Below are 20,102 nucleotides of genomic sequence, written 5' to 3'. Positions count from 1 at the left end.
ATGAGGTGATGAGGATATGGGGGGTGATGGAGACGATGAGGAGATGATAGGGAGATGGAGAGATGATGAGGTGATGAGGATATGGGGGGTGATGGAGACGATGAGGAGATGATAGGGAGATGGAGAGATGATGAGGTGATGAGGATATGGGGGGTGATGGAGACGATGAGGAGATGATAGGGAGATGGAGAGATGATGAGGTGATGAGGATATGGGGGGTGATGGAGACGATGAGGAGATGATAGGGAGATGGAGAGATGATGAGGTGATGAGGATATGGGGGGTGATGGAGACGATGAGGAGATGATAGGGAGATGGAGAGATGATGAGGTGATGAGGAGATGATAGGGAGATGGAGAAATGATGATGAGGTGATGAGGAGATGATAGGGAGGGAGATGGAGAAATGATGATGAGGTGATGAGGAGATGGGGGGGCGATGGACACGATGAGGAGATGATAGGGAGATGGAGAAATGATGATGAGGAGATGGGGGGGTGATGGAGACGATGAGGAGATGACAGGGAGATGGAGAGATGCTGGGGAGGTCCTGTCACTAGAGCAAAGTGGCCATATTATCCACGGTTCCCTAACCAGATTTTATTTTTAAGAAGATGCACGATAACAAAGAGTTTGGCTATCGGCAGACATGTCTTGAGGCTCAGTGATTTCTATATGCTCAGAGAGAGGCCAGGAAGACACAAGACAGCAGCTTCCTGAGCAGCTTCCACGGTTAACGCCCCCGCCCCGCCACACGACTTCTCTCCCCTCTCAGACGTCCATGTTTGTTTGCTTCCAGCATAGAAGCCCTTGTTTTCACAACCAGGATTTTACATGCCACCCTACCCAATAAGCATCTTCCAAGATTGTTGAAGAACCCAGTCTTCTGTATCATAAACAAGGATGGGTACGATTACTAGAAATTGTTGGGAAGAAAATTCACATTTCCAAGATAAAAACACCCACTAGTCCGCCAGTCTCAAGTTTCCTGTTTTGACATACGATATGCAGTAATTTGGTATCCACCATCTCTTATTAGAAAATGAATGTGCTATTTTTTTTCCTGAATGCTGCAATTACAATAATTGAATTTAAAATGGGGATTGAGTTTCTCTATTTGGAGGAAAAGAATAATTGTGTATTTCTGATTAAAATCAAGGGGACTGAAAAGAGGTTGTATGGATTCCAGCTTCAGTCTCCACCCCCCACCGCAGTGGGCCAGAAGAGCCGGGAGCTTGAGTGGAGGCACACTGGGCGGGGTAAGGGGGGGGGCAGAGCCTCTAGAGTTCTCCTTGGCCTGGCTTGGCCTGCTTTGTCTCCTGGCCTCAGTAACAGCACCTGTGACAGGCCACAGAACACCCTGTCCTGTCACAGCACCCGTGACAGACCACAGAGCACCCTGTCCTGTCACAGCACCTGTGACAGGCCACAGAGCAACCTGCGCTGTCACATCTGACATGGCAGCCATGACATGGTGCCCTGCTGTGTCAAAAATTAAGAGTTAAACGCAAGGAAAACAAACAACTCTTTGGGTTAGAAGGGCCTCTCCCCTTCTAGCCTGCTCTGTTCTGGAGTGTTCTCATTCTCCTCCTCAGAGCCTCTCTTTTGGGAGGGGTGGTGGCAAAAGGGGGTACACTATGGCCTCCTTGTCCTTTGCCCTTCCCCCACCAAGTGATGCTGCAAGCCTCTTTCAGGCTCAGCTGTGGACGGGGTGAGTCTGCTCTCTGCTGCCTTACTGTGCTTTTATTTTTGAGGGTACCGTGCCATCTCCCCAGCTCCCAGATACTTCAGGCAAAGGCAAATGTACTCTCCCACCTCGGTATGTGCTCCCCATAAGACAGCCTGTTAAGAAGAGAGAGAGCTGGCGGGCTCTCTGCAGTGTATACTAGCTTAATGGACCTGCGACCCCGGGGACACACCCTCCCCCCCCCGGGGGGCTCTCCCCAGGCCTTCCGGGTCCACACCCCCACGCAGCAATGACAACCCAGTGCTCTGCTTTCTGTCCCTCTGCATTCATTCGTATGTTCCGTGCTTCATATAAATGGCACCACACAGTACGCCCTCTTTGTCTGGTTTCATCATCTGCTGCTTGTGATCCTGACAACTAATTAAAAAGGAGCCTCAACGCCCCAAGGCAGCCGTGTCCTCTGAGGCCGGCTGGACAGTTTATTGTGATCCCTCAGGACCCGGGCCGATTACTGGCTCTGACTTTCCTCTTAGGCTTTATTATATACTTCAGTAATCAATACGCACTTCTATGGCACAAGGTTTATTTTACGCTATAAATCCAAGGAGGAGAGAAGGGTATTAAGACATCGCTACGGATGGGCTCTGGTGCTCTGTAGCTACAAGAACACAAGCAACAGATTTAAATCTAAGAAGGTTACAGAGCAGTCACCACTCCTGGCTGGTTGTAAGGGTTGTAAAATACTCAAGAAAGATGTACAACGATTCTGCCACAAGCCAACAGGCCACCAGGGCAAACCCCAAACCAAATAAGGTGACTGCTCGGCCATCTGGGAAGAATCAGAAGCCCTGGCCTGGGCTCAACAGGAAGAGCCCCTCTCCCGGGAAGCCCCACAGAAGGACGGCGTCAGCTGATGGCCGCCCTCTGGTTTGGGGAGCAGCCTCCTCTGGGGGAGCTCCCGGTCTCAGGAGGAGCTTAATTCTCTCCCCAGCCACTCCCAGCCCCGGGCTCTGGTAATTATCACTGCAGCTTCTTTTCTCTAGCCAGCCCCTGGAGACTCATCTTTCCTTTCAAACACAAAGGGGTCAATGCTGCAAGGGGAAGGAGAAATAGCTCATAAACACAGGAAGAAAATGTTCCTCTCCCTAGAAACCAAGGCGGACGGAGCAGATCACAAAGGGATGCATGGCTCTGCGGCCATCAGGAGAAAACCACAACCCCCGTGTGCATACTGATGGGAACATAGGGTGGACTTGGCAAGGCCACGCCTTGCGAGCCTGCAAGCCCAGCGCAGGTCAAGCGACCACCTGGAAAACCGTTCATAAAGAAGGAACGGTGTTGTGTGGGAGAAGCTGTGCTAACATTTAGTGATGGAGTTAGGGATCAGGCCATCCTATTTCCTTTGTGAGGTCACCCTCTGCATAGACTTGAGACCAGAAACGTGCAAGACACGCTTGGCACATCTTCCCGGCCTCCACAGGGGGTCTGGGGACTCCAACCCTCAATTCCACACCGGGTGAGGCTGAAAGATGCCTCTGGGAGCCGACGGCTGCCCACGTGAGCCTGGGTCCGGTCCTGTCTGCAGTAGCCCAGCCCACAGGCCCCACCAGCCAAACGTTCCCGAGTCGGAACCAGGCTGCTGCTCAGCAACACGGAGTCGTGAACCTTCCCCCCGGCCCAGGGTAGATGTCAGCAGGGACGCAGCGAGGACCGCGTCTTTTACTGAGAAAATGACAGGCTGGAGCCTGAGCCTTTCAAGGCGGTGGGCAGAAGGCCATCGCATTAAAGACCTACTTAGAGCTGGGCGCCGGTGGCTCAGGCCTACATCCTAGCAGCTCAGAGGCTGAGGTCTGAGTACTGAGGCTTCAAGTCTGCCAACAGCCAAGCCTGTGGGATTCCCTCTGCCCATGGCCAGAGTGGGGGAGTGGCTTGAATAGTAGAGCACCTGCCGGCACCAGGAAAGTCCGGCAAGAACAGAAGGCTGGCGTCCCTGCCTCTGGGCACACTCGCACATGTGCACGCACGTGTGTACACGCACTCATAGCCACTACCATTGCCCCACACAGCACAAGAAGCCTCACGGCTGCGCAGTGCTCAGGTGGGCCCCGGTGTATGCCAGTGACGAGCAGCGCAGTCAGGAATAAATGCAAATTCAGAAGTACAGCGCTCCCCGGGCGGGCGCCCTGGGAAGTCACCATGCGTGGCTGCCGGCTCTGAAAATCCGCCTCCCACGAAGGAGACAGGGCCCCCAACCTCCAAGAGCAGCCAGAGGCGGCGACTCAACCCGGGCAGCGGTGCCGGCACACACACCTGGTCGCACTGCATGTCCAGGCGTGTGGCTGCCAGTCCAGTCTCCTTCCCTGTGCAGGCCTGGCCTGGGGTCCTGGCCTCTGGCTCCCTGAGGCACAGCCCACTGCCCTCCCGGCCGGCCTGCCCGCTAGCTGGCCCTGGGAGGACAGGAGCTGCCCGCAGAGCCACTGCAGAGGCCAGGGCCTATGCCAGGAGCCAGTGTGGTGGGGCCTCTGCGCTCGGCGCCTGGACTTGGCCCAACATGCCCTGCAAGATAGAAGGGCAGCAGAGGGTCGTGAGGACAGACCCCGGCTCGGCTCAGGGCCTTCCTGGGAAGAGCAGAACAACACGCGGAAGTCCCCAACTGGGCCTTCCCGGGTCTGCGCAGGCGCTCTGCTTCCGTCCACCCCGGTCTCCACTGCCGCCGCCGCCGCCTCGGAAAAGGAGCATGGAAGTAACGGCTTGCAGGCTGCCAGGCGCACGCCTGTCACCACCAGACGACAAGTGAGCTCTCAGCGCCTCTCTCTCCCCTTCTAGAGCTTAAAGGGTTACGCGGGGAAATTGCCTCGCCGCGCGTCTGGGACAGCATGAAGGATGAGTGCCATCGCCTCGGTCAGCTATGACAGCGCCAATTTGATGTGCTGCCATCAAGGACCTTCCAAGAGCCCGGCGCCTGATGGTTTTGTGATGCGAAGAGTCGCACTGCAAAGTGGTTCTGCTCTCCCGCTGCCTCTGCCTCCATCTGCTGCTGGGCTGAAGGCACAGCCGGCTGCCTGCCTGTCACAGCATGCATTAAAATTAGCCAGGGAGGAGGCACTCAGTTGTGCTAATTACATTTTAATCATTGGAAATGTGTTGGCAAATCAAGCTTTGATTGCCATCTCGGAGTCTGTCTCCCCCAGCAGAGCGGAGGGGCTGTCTGCGTTCGGCTGGGCCTGCTGGGCTTTCTCCTTTCACAGAAGACAGACTGGGGGCCCTGCCGGCCCACCGCCGAGACCGCTTTGGCACATTATTAAAAAGCCACAAGGCTTGTTTCAAATCATCCCTGTGTGGGGCCACTCATTCTCACTTCCCTGGGCATCCCGGCTGTTAACTCTAGCTGCTGTGCCCAAGCTGTGAGCGTGTGTGAGCGTGTGTGTGTGTGTGAGCGTGTGTGTGTGTGTGTGAGTGTGTGTGTGTAGGGGGAGGTGGGGAGAAGGGGAGATGGAGAACTACAAAGTTGCCATTGTGTCTTCTGGCCCCTGGGAATCAAGGCACCTGCTGAGGGCGGGTCCACTGTTCTCTGAGAGTGGCCTGTGGCCCAGGCAGGCGCTGGGGCAGCAGCTGGGAGGAGGCCGGGGGGCTGTGGTCAGGTGTGTTCTTGGGGATGAAGATCAAGGCTTCTGTCTGGAGTTGGGGCACCAGGGAGTGAAGGTCTGGTCCAGGCAGGGGAATCTGGGGATGGTGTTTTGCAAGCTCATGAGGTCGGTCTGCTTCTGCAGCCAGCTGTCATGGTGGATGCCAGGCACGAGCCAGGAGCAGGAGCAGGAGGGAGGCCCACCGGGCAGGTGCTGGTTCTGCATCCTCACAGGGGCCGAGTGCAGAGCCAGGCCCAGGAGCCAGGTGAAGGCATTCGGCCTCACGTTCCAGTCCCGCTGGAGAACGGCCATGTTGCTTTCCAAAGCTCTCCCCTGCCATAAAGTAGAGATGATATTCCCGTCCTGACAACCCGTCCTGACCCGCAGGGCCACCCCAGCCGAGGCCACCGCAGAGTACCACGCCACCGCTCTTCACTCAGGGTCGGCAAGGCCAGCGTGAAGCCCTCTGCCAGCGCTCCGTACTCCAGTGCCTTCCCATGCTCTGGCCTGCACTTGTAGATGTGTCACCTGCCAGGCACCCTGCGTGGACAGGACTGAAGTGAGCCGTGTGGCCCCACTGTGTGCTGGCGGGAGGGGGCCGGGCTCTAGGCCGAGCTGGGTCCTCCCTCGGGTCACTGGGTCGGAGCAGGCCAGGAGGAGCACTGAGCCGGGCTCTGGGCCCTGGGCGCCTCCGGGGCGCGGCTCCCCGCACTCCCCCAGAGAAGCCCAGGGTGAGTTAGGAAGCACATTCGCCTCCCTCCACACGCTCCACATCTCCTCAGGCTCTCCACCGTCCTCCGCACAGCCAGGCCCCCTCTCCTGACACTACGGTCTGGAGGCCCGTCCTGTCCAGCAGAGCCAGGGTTACTAAGCTGGGCGCCCGGTCTGTGAGTGCCCTCCTGCCTCCACGCCGTGCAGACGCATCCCAATTGGTCCATGTGCAAACTCGGGCAGGCCCACGGCGGGCGCCCCTGACCGAGGCCTGCCACCAGCTTTGTGTTGATCCCTCCCCTCATTCGGCTCCTGGAAAAGTGTTACAAATAATCCACCGCTTCTGGACCCACCTGTTCGGCCGCCAGGATCGTCCAGCAGGACGGCCACCCGGGGCCAGCGCCCTGGTGCTGGGCACAGCCTCTGGGACCCCCGCTGATCTTTGCTTTAACTCTGGACAATCAGTATTCTATGAGCTATTGGGGGTCTGTTGTTGTTATTGTTGTTGTTCTTTTTGTTGATTAACAAAAACAAAATGTTCCAGAACCCCGCGTGGAAATGTGGCTCATAACTGTAATCTCAGCCACGCAGGAGGCAGAGACGGGAAGGGCAGTGCTTCGAGGCCAGCCTAGGTAAAAATCGGGCAAGATCCCATCTCAATCTCCAAGTCCTGCATGGCGGCGCATAACCACGTTCCCGGCCACACAGGAGATGCAGGTGGAAAAGCGGCGGTGGTCCAGAACAAGGTCGTATGGCTTTGTGACAGTGTGCAGCAGACGGCGGGGCACACGGGCGGCATATGGGCCAGGTAAGCGAGGACAGCCGTGAGGCCCAGGTGACAGATGGCACCCTCCCCGTACCTCCTGCATGTACAGGAGTCGAACCGGCTGTGCAGGCATCCCGATGGATGAGCCTGGTGAGCAGGAAAACGTTCCGAATTGACCAGCAGGCAGCCAGAAGTGGAGCTGTGGCACGTGGTGGAGGGCCAGCCGTGAGTGCTAAAGCTAAGGACCCACACCAGGCCCTGAGTTCAATTCCCAGCACAGGCTACCCCCCCGAAACCATCACAGTCACCCACAGTCCCCGGTTTTGGCAGTCCTGGGGTTTGAACTCAGGTCTTTCCTTAGTAAGGGAGGCCTCTGTCCCTTAAGCCAAGCCCCCAGCCCTTTCGGCGTGAGGGTATTGTGCAATAAGGTCTTGGTGGCTTTGGCCAAATCGAACCCAGTACACAGAATGCCCAGGTGCTGCCAGCAGGGCAGGTGGCAATGGCTGCTATCTGCAAGGGGTGGGTGGCGCCTGCAGCCTCTGCCCTGCCGGGCCGCCTCTCGTCCTCACTCCCTCTCTCCTTTCAGACTCTCGTCCCCTTCCAGGGAGAGGACAGGAAGGACTTGCACCGTCTGCCCAGCAATCACCTTCTGAGCTGGCCCTTTACGCCCGCTTCCTTCCCAATGCCCAGAACGCCACAAGGCTGAGATGTTTGAGACCATGTTCTATTTTCCAATCACTAATCGTTCTTATATTTAAACTTTTCATGTATTTTGCTACGGGAAAAAATCGCATTATTGATTTAAAAAAAACTAAGAATTTCTGTGTGATTGGATCACACCCACCAAGACAACTCGGACTTGGCATTCCTGTGTCTGTGGCGCCTCCGGGGCAGTGCTCAGCTCTGCATGCCCAGGGTATGTTGCTCCCTACAGCTTCCTGCCGGGTTAGTTTTTAAAAGACCCCAACAAGAATGATGGCAAGCGAAGCAGCAGGATGAGAAACCAAAGACAAGAGCGTGGGGTGGAGCCCAGCACACGGGCTGAGAACCTGGCCACTCCAGCAGCGCAAGTGCCTCCCCCGAGGGTTGGACTTCTCAGTCCTCTGCCAGCCCTGCTATGGCTTTCCTTGGTTTCTCCTGTTCACCACGTCAACCCTGTTCTGCCCGAGGCCACAGCTACGACCGTGTCTGACCGGCACCTGCATGTTCCACGACCCACAGAGATTCAGCCAACTCTGCTTCTGGCGTGTGCATAAAGCCTTGCCGTCCATAAGGACAATGACAACTTAACAAATGGGTCACTTTCGGGTGCTGGAGGAGAGGCTGGGAGCGGGCCAGCTGTTTCCCGTGTTGGAGGGGAAGCATGGTTAATTTCTTCATTTCAGCACACTGTACACAGATGCATCGGCTGCTCATTTTCTTTGCTACCTGGAGTTACAAGGTATCAGGGCGGATGTATTTGAAATCCTCCCTGGAACGCATCAGAATTTTAATTGTTTCCTGATTTCCTGCAAGAGAAGAAGAATGAATGTCACTGGAAAACGCCTCAGGCCCCCACTGACGGCGACCAGCTCGTGACTGACTTCCAATGGATAGGGATGAGGCCTGGGAGATGCTGCCCGGAGCCAGAGGCCCGGCAGCCCTGGCCTGGCCGACGGAGCCCAGGGGCGCCCCGACACTGCTCTCCAACGACGCATCGAGTTCGCCCTTCTCCCCGACAGATGTAGCCGGCGGGGCTCAGCATAGATGCTGGCAGAACCAGATGGCGCCAGGGGCAGCCCTGTGTTCCCTGCTCCCTGGGCGTGTGCCGGGCCGGCAGGTGGCACAGGGCTGGGCTCAGCAGATGCAGAAAAATCCATTTGTCACACCAGCTCCAGGAGGGTTTTCTGCGCAGAAGTTAATATCTGAAGCCAATGAGGCGTTCTGTGTCCCCACTGCAGGGCTCAGGGGAGGCTCTGTCTTCCCATGTCCCCCGAGGAAGCAGGGACAGAAGGAGGAAGGGGGCATGGGCTGGGGAAGGGGCAGAGGTGGCACTGGCCAGGCTGGGAGATGGGTGGAGCTGGGGGCTGCGCTGGTGGTGCCTTGAAAGGCTTTTTTCTTTTCTTTCTTTTTTTTTTTTTTTTTTTTTTTTGGTCTGTTTCTCTTGAAAAACAAGATGGCAGGAGGAGAAGGAAGGGTATGGCTGGCACGCTTTCTCTCCTGCATGGTCACCAGACACCACTCCCAGTCAATACTCTGCTCTCCTGCTCCCCTGTCCCGAAGATGCTTCTGGAGAAAAATAAGCATGCTCTCATGCTTTCTCCCTCCCTCCCTCCCTCCCTCCCTCCCTCCCTCCCTCCCTCTCTCTCTCTCTCTCTCTCTCTCTCTCTCTCTCTCTCTCTCTCTCTCTCTCTCTCTCTCGTCCTGAGTCTCCACGACCTCATAAAAACAGCCTGCATATTCACTCATTTTGAAATACGAATCTGCCAGCAGCACTCAGCTTCCATCCCCTTGTGCTCTCAGCAACGCCGGGCGCAGAGAGAATTTTTATGAGCATACCTTTCAGCTGCCAGGATCCCACCTTCATAAAGAAGAGATTTTAAGTCCATTCTGTCTATTTATTTTGTGTAGAGAAATCAAGGGCAATAAACCATGGAGAAATTCACTCTACCTGATTCCATTTCACACTTTTGTCAACCACGCTTTATCGAGTATCGGAATGAATTTTTAATATCATGCCACAGAATCCTTTGGTCTTCATCAGCGGCTGGGACGGTATCAAGCCAATAACACTTGGGAGTTCTGAGAGCTACTGGAGCACCGGAGGAAACAGCTTTAAAGTTTAGTCATTCTGATGGAATGGAGGAGCTTCTATCAGTGACAGGTTGACAGAAAAAGCTGTTTTCCTTTCCATTTCACAGTCTTCCACGTAGCGTGCCATGAAACATGTCAGGACTTTCCCGCGTCTATGAAGATGGAGATGGCACCGGGCCCCTGGGGGAGGCCTGTTAAGCAGCAATACGATAACATGTCGAGCTGCCCAGTTCTGACTGACGTCCGGAGGGCAGGGAGGGGGCCGGCTACATTTTATAGAACAACATTAGCTGCTCGTCTTAACACATAAATATGGCTCTGTGGTGCACACCGCTGCCTCTCCTCTCTCTTCCTCGCCCCTGCTCACAACTGCTTGTCTGCGTTAACCAGGGTGGGTGGGAGTTTCCAGCTTCAGGTCAGAGGGAGCTTCTGTCAGAGTCCACCTTGAGCTGCGGACGTCTCCCTCCCTCCCGACGCTGGTGGATGGCGCTGTGTCCGGCGTGCAGGGCCCGATGATCTGAAGTCCTGGCAGAGCCCTGCACAGTCCCCTGCCCTGCTACATCTGGGCACCAAGGGTGGCTCGAGGAACGCACACCGAGCAGGAGGCCCACGCAGCCATCCATGGCCTCCACGCCCTTTCAGAGGCCCCTGCTCGGTGCATGGCACAGCAGAGCCCCACACGGCACAGCCCCACATACAGCAGAGCAGAGCCCCCCTGGCACACGGCAGAGCCCCCCACATGGCACGGCAGATTCCCCCCCCCCCCCAGCACAAGCAGGCAGCCCAGCCGGCTAACCCTAAGTGTGCATCTGCACCCCGGCCTCTCCAGGCCTCAACCACGCTTTCCTTTTTTTCCCCTAAATGCTGAACACGCTGGAAGTAGATACTGATTTGAAAAGGCGATGTAACACCGGGGACATCACAGATTCCCGCCCCCACCCAGTCCAGCCTGAATGGAAGCCGAGGCCATGAAGCCCAGAGACACAGCCGAGGTGCCAGGAGCCAGGAGGAAGGGCTGGGAAAGGAGGGGTGGATTGAAGACAGCGCTCAGGCGCCCTGTGGCCTTGGAGGGGAAAATGTCCCTATGTGACACAGCTGTTGCCCTCAGCGCTCAGCTCCAGCCGGCACAGTACCACTTTCAGCTGGGCACTGTGGCCTATGCCTGAGGTTAGGGCACTCGGGAGAGTGATCTGAGAGGACCAGGGATTTGAGGGCACACAGGACTCCACTCTCCTTGGTGTTTGCTTTCGTGCGTGCGTGTGTGTGTGTGTGTATGTGTGTGTGTGTGTGTGTGTGTGTACGTGTGCGTGTGTGTGTGTGGCAGAGCCCGTGAGTGCCCTGGCAGTGGGCGGGGGGGGGGGGAAGCAGCCAGCTGATAGGAGAAGTCAGTTGTAAACTTTGGTCTGAACGTCTCTCCTCGTGGCTTCCAGGCACCTCTGCCCATCAAATGTGTAGGTGGAGCAGGAAAATGGATTTGCCCACGGGAGTCTTTGATGCTGATATGAAACAAGAATGTCTAGGCCTGGTGGAAATCCCAGCTGGGGATGGGGCCTAAGGTAGGAGAATTACAGGTTCCAGGTCAGCCTGGGATGCAGGATGGACCTGAGCCCTGCCTCAGAAAACCACTGTTCCAACAACCAGAAACTCAAACAAATGGAATCCTGAGTTACGGGAAGGGCTTCAGGGCTGGACGCCGGGAAGGGTATTCCATTTCCTGTTCCAGAAAGAAGCCTGTGCGATCCAAATGCCGTCTGCAGCCACGTCATCAAGTACTGGCCGCTCCTGCTGCTCCTGGTTGAGGCTGGGGCTTTCCGTAAGTCAGTGCCTTCAGTCTCCCGTGCTGAGCCGAGGGCTGCAGCTTCTCCCCACGCTCGGCAGGACCCACTCTGCCCCACAGATTCACAACGCTGTTGTGAGTTTCGCATCTGCACTTTCTGCCAAGCCCCTCTTGGTCAGTCCTTGTGTGTGGTTCCGGAGGGCGTGGGGGGCTCCGGGAGGCTCCCCTCAGCTTGGGCTCACTGGGGATGGCGCCCCTGCCCGCTGGGTGCCCTGGCAGTCCACGGCTCCCGAGCAGGCCGGGTGATAGGAATTCCCGAGTCAGGAGCAGGAGGGGGGCTCTGGCCTGCGGACGAGGCTGGCTGCCTCACTGCGTGGTCTCTGTGGGAAAAATGTTCCAAACCCCGGCTCAGGGTCTCAGAGGAAGAAGTCGGGGCCCCCGGGGTGCAGTGTGGTTTTCTGATAGCGGCGGCGGCCCAGGCTGTGCGGGAGGAAGCGACCGTCATGTCTGGGGCTGACGCTGCCAGCGTCCTCGCGCTCCACCTCCAGACGGACTTCCAGGTGGCGGAGGCCGTGCTCGCGCACCACAGGAGGAGACGGGGGTGAAGCAAGTCCACGAGTGTCAGGGGACACCTCCTGGCCTGCCGGGGGGCTTTCTGCACGGCTCCTCCAGCCGCTCGCCCTCCACTGCAGCCCGTGTGCCTCTGAGTTTGTGTCACGGCTGAGCTGGGGCCTGTGTGCACTCCACACAGCCGTTACTGTCGGGGCAGAGACCTGCCTCAGACAAAGCTGGCTGGGGACACGAGGTGTGCACCCCCCTGCCCCCCCGTGCCAGGTGTGGGCAACCTGGGGAAGGCCCAGGGGTGCTGCCCCCCCCCCGAAGAGGCAGGCTTCTCTAGACGCTGGCACTGTCAGCTCCCCTCTCCCTTTGCATTTCTCCTCAAATTGGCTCCGGCCCTGGCTGACGGCCGCCCAGCCAGCCCTGTCTGTACTTCCTTCCATTCCCACAGCCCCCGGCCTCATTATCTGCTGCCGGGAATGCGCCGAGGCTGCCTGACAGTCCCGGACGGCCGGGCTCCCGGCTCCCATCCGTCTTGCCCACGGTTGCCAGATTAACCTTCTAAAACACAGCTTTCTGCACTTTGGTGCACGTGAGCACTGTCTGGGGAGCTTGTTAAAAATACAGGTGCCTCGACCCCAGCCTGCAGATTAGGGCTGAGGTGGGCGGGGCTGGTGGGCCAGGTTTCTAACAAGCTCCCCGGTGGCTGCCAGGCCCTCCATGTTTCAGCCCCACCGGCCTCGCTCGGCCTTGTCCTCCGAGTCTCCCTGCCTCCCGCCCCGGGACCCCCCATGGCACCCCAGCGCTCGGCAGGACCGCCCTGCAGGCCAGGCTGTGCCCACACCCCACCCACTCTGCCTCTAACAGACGTGGGGTTTTGGGCGCCCCACTGGCCCTGTGGCAGCCGGGGTGTGGGGGGAGCATCTGGTGCAGACCCTGTTCCCGAGTCTGCTGTTCCAGAGGTGACATGATGCTACCCCATGCGTGGACCAGTGTCCACCTCAGGACTGACAGAGCACGCCCTGTGTCCTCCTGCTTCAAATAATCACACGCGCACACACAATACATACACACATACACGTGCACACACATGCACACAAATGTGCATACAGACACATGTGCACACACATACACGTGCACACACATGCACAGATGCTCAGGGTGCCCCGAATCCACCACGCTGAGAACTGAGAGGATGCTGTGCCAAGCCTGGCTGGCCCCGTGGGTACAGGTGACAGCGTCTACCTCTGTGCCTTCCAAACTTGAAGAGTGCGTGTTCAAAGACGTGTGCAGGAACACCCACTGTGGCTGCAACCCTCTCCCATCCCGAGTGTGCCGACCCACGGCGGCCGGTCCACGCCGCAGGAAGAACCGGGGTCTCCAGGGGTCTCTGGAGAGGTGGACGGGGCTAAGGGTCCTGATTAGATGCCGGAAGCGCTGGCATGGCAGACACACAGAGCAACGCGACTGAGCCTGCACTGTTGAAGGGTCTCACGCACTGCTAAAAGGGCGCGTTTACATGGCTCACGTACGTGGCGCGCTCTCTCCAGGACTTCCTCCTTTACGTCGCCTTCTCCATGAGCTCCACTTTTCCCGGGGTAAGTTTCCCGTTTCTGGACAGTACGGGTGACTCGTTCTCGTCTACTACCACAGACACAGAGTTTGGGCTCGCCTACTTCACACAGCCGGCGTGGTAGAAGTGTGACCCAGCCGAGGCAGGCCTGAGCGGGCTGGCGAGGGGCGGCTTCTCGGCCCACCCAGGGCTCAGGGAGGCTCTTGCACCTACCACTCGGCAAAGGGGGAGCTCCAGCCCAGCCCCCGACCCCGGGAGGAAGGCTGCACCTGCAATCCATGTTTAGCTACCATGCCACCAGGCACCGTCGGGTGATGAAAACCTGGGCTGTGGAGTGGGGCCGTGGGGCCGGGGACCCTGCGGCCATCCATCCAGCTTGCCCGTCACCTTGGGCTGTGACCCCTCTGCCAGGCCACCTCCCAGCATGCTGGGCCATCCCCTCCACACCATCAGGCACCACAGATCTCAGCAGCCACATGGGCTCGTGGGTGTGGTCCTGTCCCTGAAACTGTGTCACGTCCCCTCTTCCATCCGTTCATGTCTGCGGATACCTGGCTCATATAAGGGCACAGAAAGAGCGTCTAGGACAGGGATCGGGAGATCCAGAGGCTGTGATCTCTCCAACCAGCGGCAAGAGTCACCTCTCATCCAGGAGACGCCACCAGGGGCCGTCACTGGAAGGGGCCAGTCGGGGAACAGGTGCACAGCCCCGCACAGCGTCCCTCAGGCCCCACCATTACTGTGCATGTGATCGTGGGGCCTCCCGCCCTCCATCACTGAGCTGGAGCATCTGAACCCAGCACACATGGCTGTGCGCAGGGGCTGGCAGGGCCCCGCCTCCCGGGACAGCACTCAGGGCTCCCTCTCCTGTGCAGCGCCCCACTCCAGCCTAAGGGCAGGCGGGTGCCAGGGCAGGACCCCAAAGCTGGTGCTCTGGTGGAAACTGCTACCAGTCAGGAATCCAAGTTCTCTTTCCCCATGCAGCATGCACACGCACCGTACAAATATGCCACACACACACACACACACACACACACACACACACACACACACACACACTTCTCCAAGAAGACATATGGGCGTACTTGCTAAGGAAGAGTTCTAATAAGACAAAGTGAGAGGAAACGAGGGCTGATGGAGCTTTCCGTCCCAGGGAGAGGTGAGCCAGCCTGGAGACATGCGTGAGCTGACGTGAGGACGTGAGCCACAGGCAGTGTGGGCTGAGGGCCCCTGTCTGGGCCGCTCCCTGCCCGGCACTGCCACACTCAGGTCCCTTCCTGGCAGAGGTGGCACTGCCTCTGCCAGGCAGTGAGGGCAGAGCATCTCCCGGGGGCCCACAGCCCTGGCGTGAGGCCTGGACCATGGGACCTGCCTGGTCTCACTCGTTCTCTCCAGGGCTCCCTCCTGACCCCACAGAAACAGGGACCTCCCCACCCAGCGTGGACTTGGCTCTGGTGCCGCGGGCCTGCGTGGGGCCTCTGAGCCGCCCTCTTCTCTGGACCTGTGCTGTCCCAGGGGAGGCAGACTGCGCAGGCGCCAGTTGGTTTTCAAAGTATGGTATTTACATCACGCAGCAGATGGTCTTTGAATTCTAATGTGAAAATACAGGCTCTTGAGTTTTTTACCCACAGACTAAAAAGTACACTTAATAATTGCACAGAAGTCCAAAATTTACCTCACAGTTTGGAAAATACTAGGTTGAGTCATTAGTCCCATCACGCAGTATTTTCAAACCTCACCGGATAAACACGGCTCTCGGAGGCGTCCCGGGAGCCCCCTTCTAGATTCTGAAGGAGGAACGCAGCAGGACTTCCCAGGAGCCTCAATTAAATCTGGGGACTGTTTCTAAGATATTCTGAGACTCGGCGTTGGCACGGGGGAGTTCCTGCTGGTGTCTGGAGAGGGCACAGTGGCTGCGGCGAGTGGGATGGGGCTGCCACTGGCCCTGGAGGGCAACAGAGAGAGAGAGTGAGGCGGTCCCTGTCACACAGATGTGTGAGGCACACGGGGACCAAGTAGGTGCTAATTTGCTTCCTCCCCTAGCAGTCTGTTTTCTTGACAATGCTGAGGATTGAACTCAGGGCCTTGAGCTTGCATGACCACTGCTCTAGCACTTGAGTTATCTATTTTTTATTTTTGCTTTAAAAAACACCAAACAAGCGGGTCCTGGGCCTTGAATTCAGGGCCTAGGCACTGTTTTTGAACTTGCTGTTTTGGCTCAAGGCTACTGTTTTGTTTTTTGTTTTCTGCTAGTTCACTGGAGATGAACTGCTGTCCAGACAGTGGCTGCAAAGCCTGCCATGGCATTACACGCATGCAAAGATGGGCTATGGCAGGTGAGGGGATGTCGGCTCGCCACCCTGCTTTTCTGCCTCCTCACCTCACCCTGTGCCCACGTCATCTGGGAGAAAGAACAGCTCCAGGGCTGCCCACAATGGTCTGTGGCACACAGAGGCCTGGGGAAGCTCGGAGAGGAGGCTCACAGCCAACAGCAGCTCAGGAATAAAGCAAGTCAACAACCAGCACAAACAGGGGGCTAGAGATGGGCTCGGCCAAGCGGAAGGCCCTGGGCGTCCGTCCTCGGTACTGCAAAACCAAAACAACCCATGCAGATGAAAGACGTGGAGGTGGAGAGATACTGAAGACGGAGCCATGCAGAAATGACGGCTCGGCCCCGAGACCGAGGAGTGGCCAGCGCTGGCTGGGGCGGGAGGGGCACGAGGAGGAACGGAGGATGGATGGGGAAAGGCTCAGGCCGTGGGGGCTTTCCAGCTGGGCTGAGGGGTTCAGGACGGCCACCCAGGGAGACGGCGGGGCAGGCATGTGTGACGCTCCCTAGCCAGGGGCTCCCGCCATGGCCCCGAGGGGCAGAGACGATGGCACAGGAGCCACGGGAAGATTTTCAGGTCAGCTGCTTGTGGGGTCACAGAGAAGGAGGTGGAGGAAGGAAGGCCACGGGCGCCTTTCTGCTCCTTAGCACGAGGGTGAAGGCAGATTCGGAGGGGAGGGAGGCAGGAAGGAGTGGGTGGGAAACAGCTCCACAGGGAGGGCCAACGGCTGCAGGACGGGAGACGCCTGGAGACACTGCTTCTGTCCAGTGTCACCACTCGGGGCACGGGGACTGCAGGCCACCGCTGGAACCGCGCCGGCCGCCTGTGACCACAGCAGCAGTGTGACCATTTTGCTGCAGGCCCCGCTCCTGTTTCGATGGCCTGTCACCGAGTCACTCCTCAGATCCCAATTACATGCTCCCAACCCCTCACCTACCCTGACCACGCGGGCGGCTGGCTGGCCGCAGCCCAGCGCAGGGCGGCGCCTGTTCTGCTGGCACCCAGCCTGCGTGATGTATGTTTCCTGTCATTCCTGAAGAGCGGCCACCTGCCAGGCCTCATGTGCTCCGCCCCCAGGCAGAGCTGTGCCAGGTCTACGAACTCGTCCTCCCACACAGCAAATGGCAGAGCCGCCCAACATGGGCCCCGGGCAGCACGGAGGCCGAGGGGGCAGGCACACGTGGGGAGGACTGCAGGGGTCCCTGGTGAGCGTCCCTTCCAGGACACATTATCTCACGGTCCTTCCTGTTGTCCTGCCTTCCACCCCCCTCCTGTCCTCCAGGTGGCTGCTCCCTCATGAGGGCTGTTAGCGAGGCTGGCACAGCCGGCACCTCAGAAAGGACAGTAGGTACCAGTGCCCTGCTGGACAAGGTTTGTTGGCTGCCAGGCCAAAGCATAGCTATTTAGTGTAGAAGGTAGATAAAATCCAAAGATGGGCGTGAGGGAGAGGAAAGCGAGAGGTGGCAGTTAATAGCCGATGTGCCTTAGGACAAGCTGGGCAGCGAGGGCAGGAGGTGAGGAGGGGCGGCCAGAGAGGAGTCAAGCTGCTGGAGCGTGGACAAGGGCGGAGTTGGCCAGAGGGGACAGACAGCCATCGGGAGAGCTCAGATTTTAGAACTGGTCGACCAGGAGCATCGGCAAGGACCAGCAGAGACAAATACAGGCATGTTGCAGGAGGGAAAGGAGGGATGTGGAGAGAGGGTGCAGGGATAGATCAGCAGGAGGAGGGTGAGCCCCAGATGGGGCCAACACACGCATTCTGAGAGTCTGAACCGGGGTTCTCCCGCGCTGACGGTGGAAAGCGGGCTCTGAACATTCAGTCTGTGTGGTTTGGTCACCCATCTCCCATCTCTGACGCACAGCAGAAAGTCACTGACCCGGCGAAGAGCAGTATGGAGTTAAAGGCAAAGGGAGCTATGTGCAGAGCCTGGGGCGGTGTGAAGAGCTGCAGTCGTGCCATCTGCCCCAAACCTGCTTGCAGTGTCCTTGGACAACTTCCTACCATTTCCTGAAGCCCAGGGCCATCCAGCTGGGAAGGCTCCCCTCTACCGTGTCTGCAGTGCTGACCTTCTCCCGAGGACCTTTCCTCGTGACTGTGTCTCGGGTGGATGAAGCAGTTGCCATTTCCAGAGGGAAGAGAAGCCTCTTGTGCGTCTGTCTCATAAGCCGTAGCTCCACGAGACGTCGACTTGACCTTTCCCCGGCTTGCACGGAAGTGTGATTTGCACACAGGGCAGTGCAGAGCTAGGAAGCCCAGCGTGTGCAGTGCTGGCTGTCGCCTTCCTGTCTCCCCACCAGACCTCCCCAGGCTCACCTGCCTTTCCTCCCTGGACAGGCACAGCAGAGTCCACCCACCTTCCTCTACCATCCATACCTCCTGGCCATTTTCAGATACACAATGTTGATGTTTTCCTTAATGTGAGTTCCTTCTCCTACTTCAACATTTTCCCCAGGAAATAAACAACAAATGCAAATGCAACTCAGAGCCTTGGATGAGATAGAAAGCTATTTCTAGGTATCGCTGCTGGGTTTTTGACTTGAAGGAGAAATCACGCATGCCTTATGCTTGCCCCTGCTAATGAGCATTCACTGTTGTAAGAGAAGAGCGCTGAGGTCATTTCAGGGCCAAAGATAAATGTGTCTGATAGGGAGTTTTTAAAGCCAGGCGTCTGTATCTCAGGCTATGGTAGGGTCAGGAGGCCAGCTCCGCATGGATTGGGTGGACTCCTGCTCGGCTGACAGCCTCCTCTGCCTGGGTGCTCAGAGCTCTGCTTCCCTGTTTTCGACCAGATCTAATCTGATGTTTATCCATTTCTGACACCTGACTCAGAAAAGGCCAGCAGGTGCCCGCTGAGGCTGGGCTGCATCCCGGGTCCTGAAGTTCAGACCCTGAGGTCACACGGGTTCTGTTCTCTTCATCTGACAAGACACTGACATCTTGGTCAAAGCCCACAGCTGTGGGCCATGCCACCGAGGGACGGAGCTGCCGAGGGGAGGGGCCGGCTCTGCCCCTGGAAAGGGGCCCCTTTCATGGTTCCTATCAGACACCAGTGTTGGAGGTTGGCTTTCAGAAAAGTCTCCCAGGCTCCTTTTCCTCCAAGAGGAAATGGGAACCGACAGCTTCACTGAAACCCCAGATGTCCTCCGGATGCCTCCGCACATCATTCTACCTGTTGAATTGTAAGTACGTGGGTCTCGGCGCAAGCAAATATTCTGATATCTGCACTCACTTTGGCTGATCCCGCAACGACATTCATCTGAAGAGAATTGTGTCAGATACCAAAGTCCTTGCTCGAGTCAAATGTTACACTGAAGTGGCCTAAGTGCTCCAGGGACGGGAGCGGAACAAACCCAAGAGGCCTGCAGAGGGTCAGTGGACCAGTCACTGTGTGAGCATGGAGCCACCTACATGTCCTTGCCAGGGGACCTGCCGTCTTCCTGAGTATGATGCTTTCTGACCCCTGCCAGCCCAGCAGAGATATCTGCCCAGGGTGCAGAAAACTAAACCAGGAAAAGCTCTCAGCTCCTGGCATGTGTTGGGAACGAGGAACCACGTGGGACAGTAGAGACGAAGGTCTTGAAGGAGGCGTCCTGGCGTGCGCACTCAGTCCGCTGGACAGGATTGGTGAGACGGCTTCTGGCCGAAAGCATGTGGAGACCTCCAGTGCTGGAGGCCTTCCAGTCTTCAGGGTGTGAGGGGCCGCTCCCGCCCCCAAACTAGCACGTCTCCTCCCAGGTGACCCAGCGTGGCCTGGCTTTGGTCCTGTCGTCACGGATTGATGGACGCGTGGACTTAGGAGGTATGGGGATGAAATCGGGACCTTGGCTTTGCTGGTCAAGTGCTCTACCACCTACATCACAATCCCATCCCAGTACAGGCTCCTCTCTCCCCCTGCCTGGGACTGAGATTCTCTTATTTCTGCCTCTTGAGTTGCTGGGATCCCACGCCTGGTTTACTTTTAGGAGAAATGTGCTAAGTTTCACCTGGGCTGGCCTCACAACCCACCTTTCTCCATCTCCTGCGGGCAGTCCCAGTAAGAATCAGAAGTGACACAGTCAACAGTGTTCTCAACAAGGCGGCAAGACAGTGACCAAGGGCGTCCTCAGAATGCCAGGCCACAGCTCCACACTCCGGGCCACGTTCAGCTTCCGGTGCGCGGCTTTTCACATTGTCCGACAGTAGATCTGACGTGATTGGTTTTCATCTGCACAGCGCTTTAGAGCTTTCGAGGTGAAATGTGATAATTTGTGAATAAGCTTTGCAGCTTATTTCACAGAGATT

The 20,102-nt window shown here is 57.6% G+C and overlaps 1 protein-coding gene across 1 annotated transcript in view; it reads right to left on the bottom strand.

The window, feature by feature from the left end:
* Auts2 (activator of transcription and developmental regulator AUTS2) overlaps window positions 1-20,102 on the bottom strand; it is a 674,097-nt gene that overhangs the window by 160,711 nt on the left and 493,284 nt on the right. The gene's annotated exons all lie outside the window — the stretch shown is intronic.

This window comes from Megascapheus bottae, chromosome 34, assembly GCF_031878675.1.
Source record: "Megascapheus bottae isolate mThoBot1 chromosome 34, mThoBot2.hap1, whole genome shotgun sequence".
In the NCBI taxonomy this organism is placed as follows: Eukaryota; Metazoa; Chordata; class Mammalia; order Rodentia; family Geomyidae; genus Megascapheus; species Megascapheus bottae.
The sequence above is the reverse complement of the archived record's forward strand: the minus strand, read 5'-3'. Positions and strand labels throughout refer to the sequence as shown.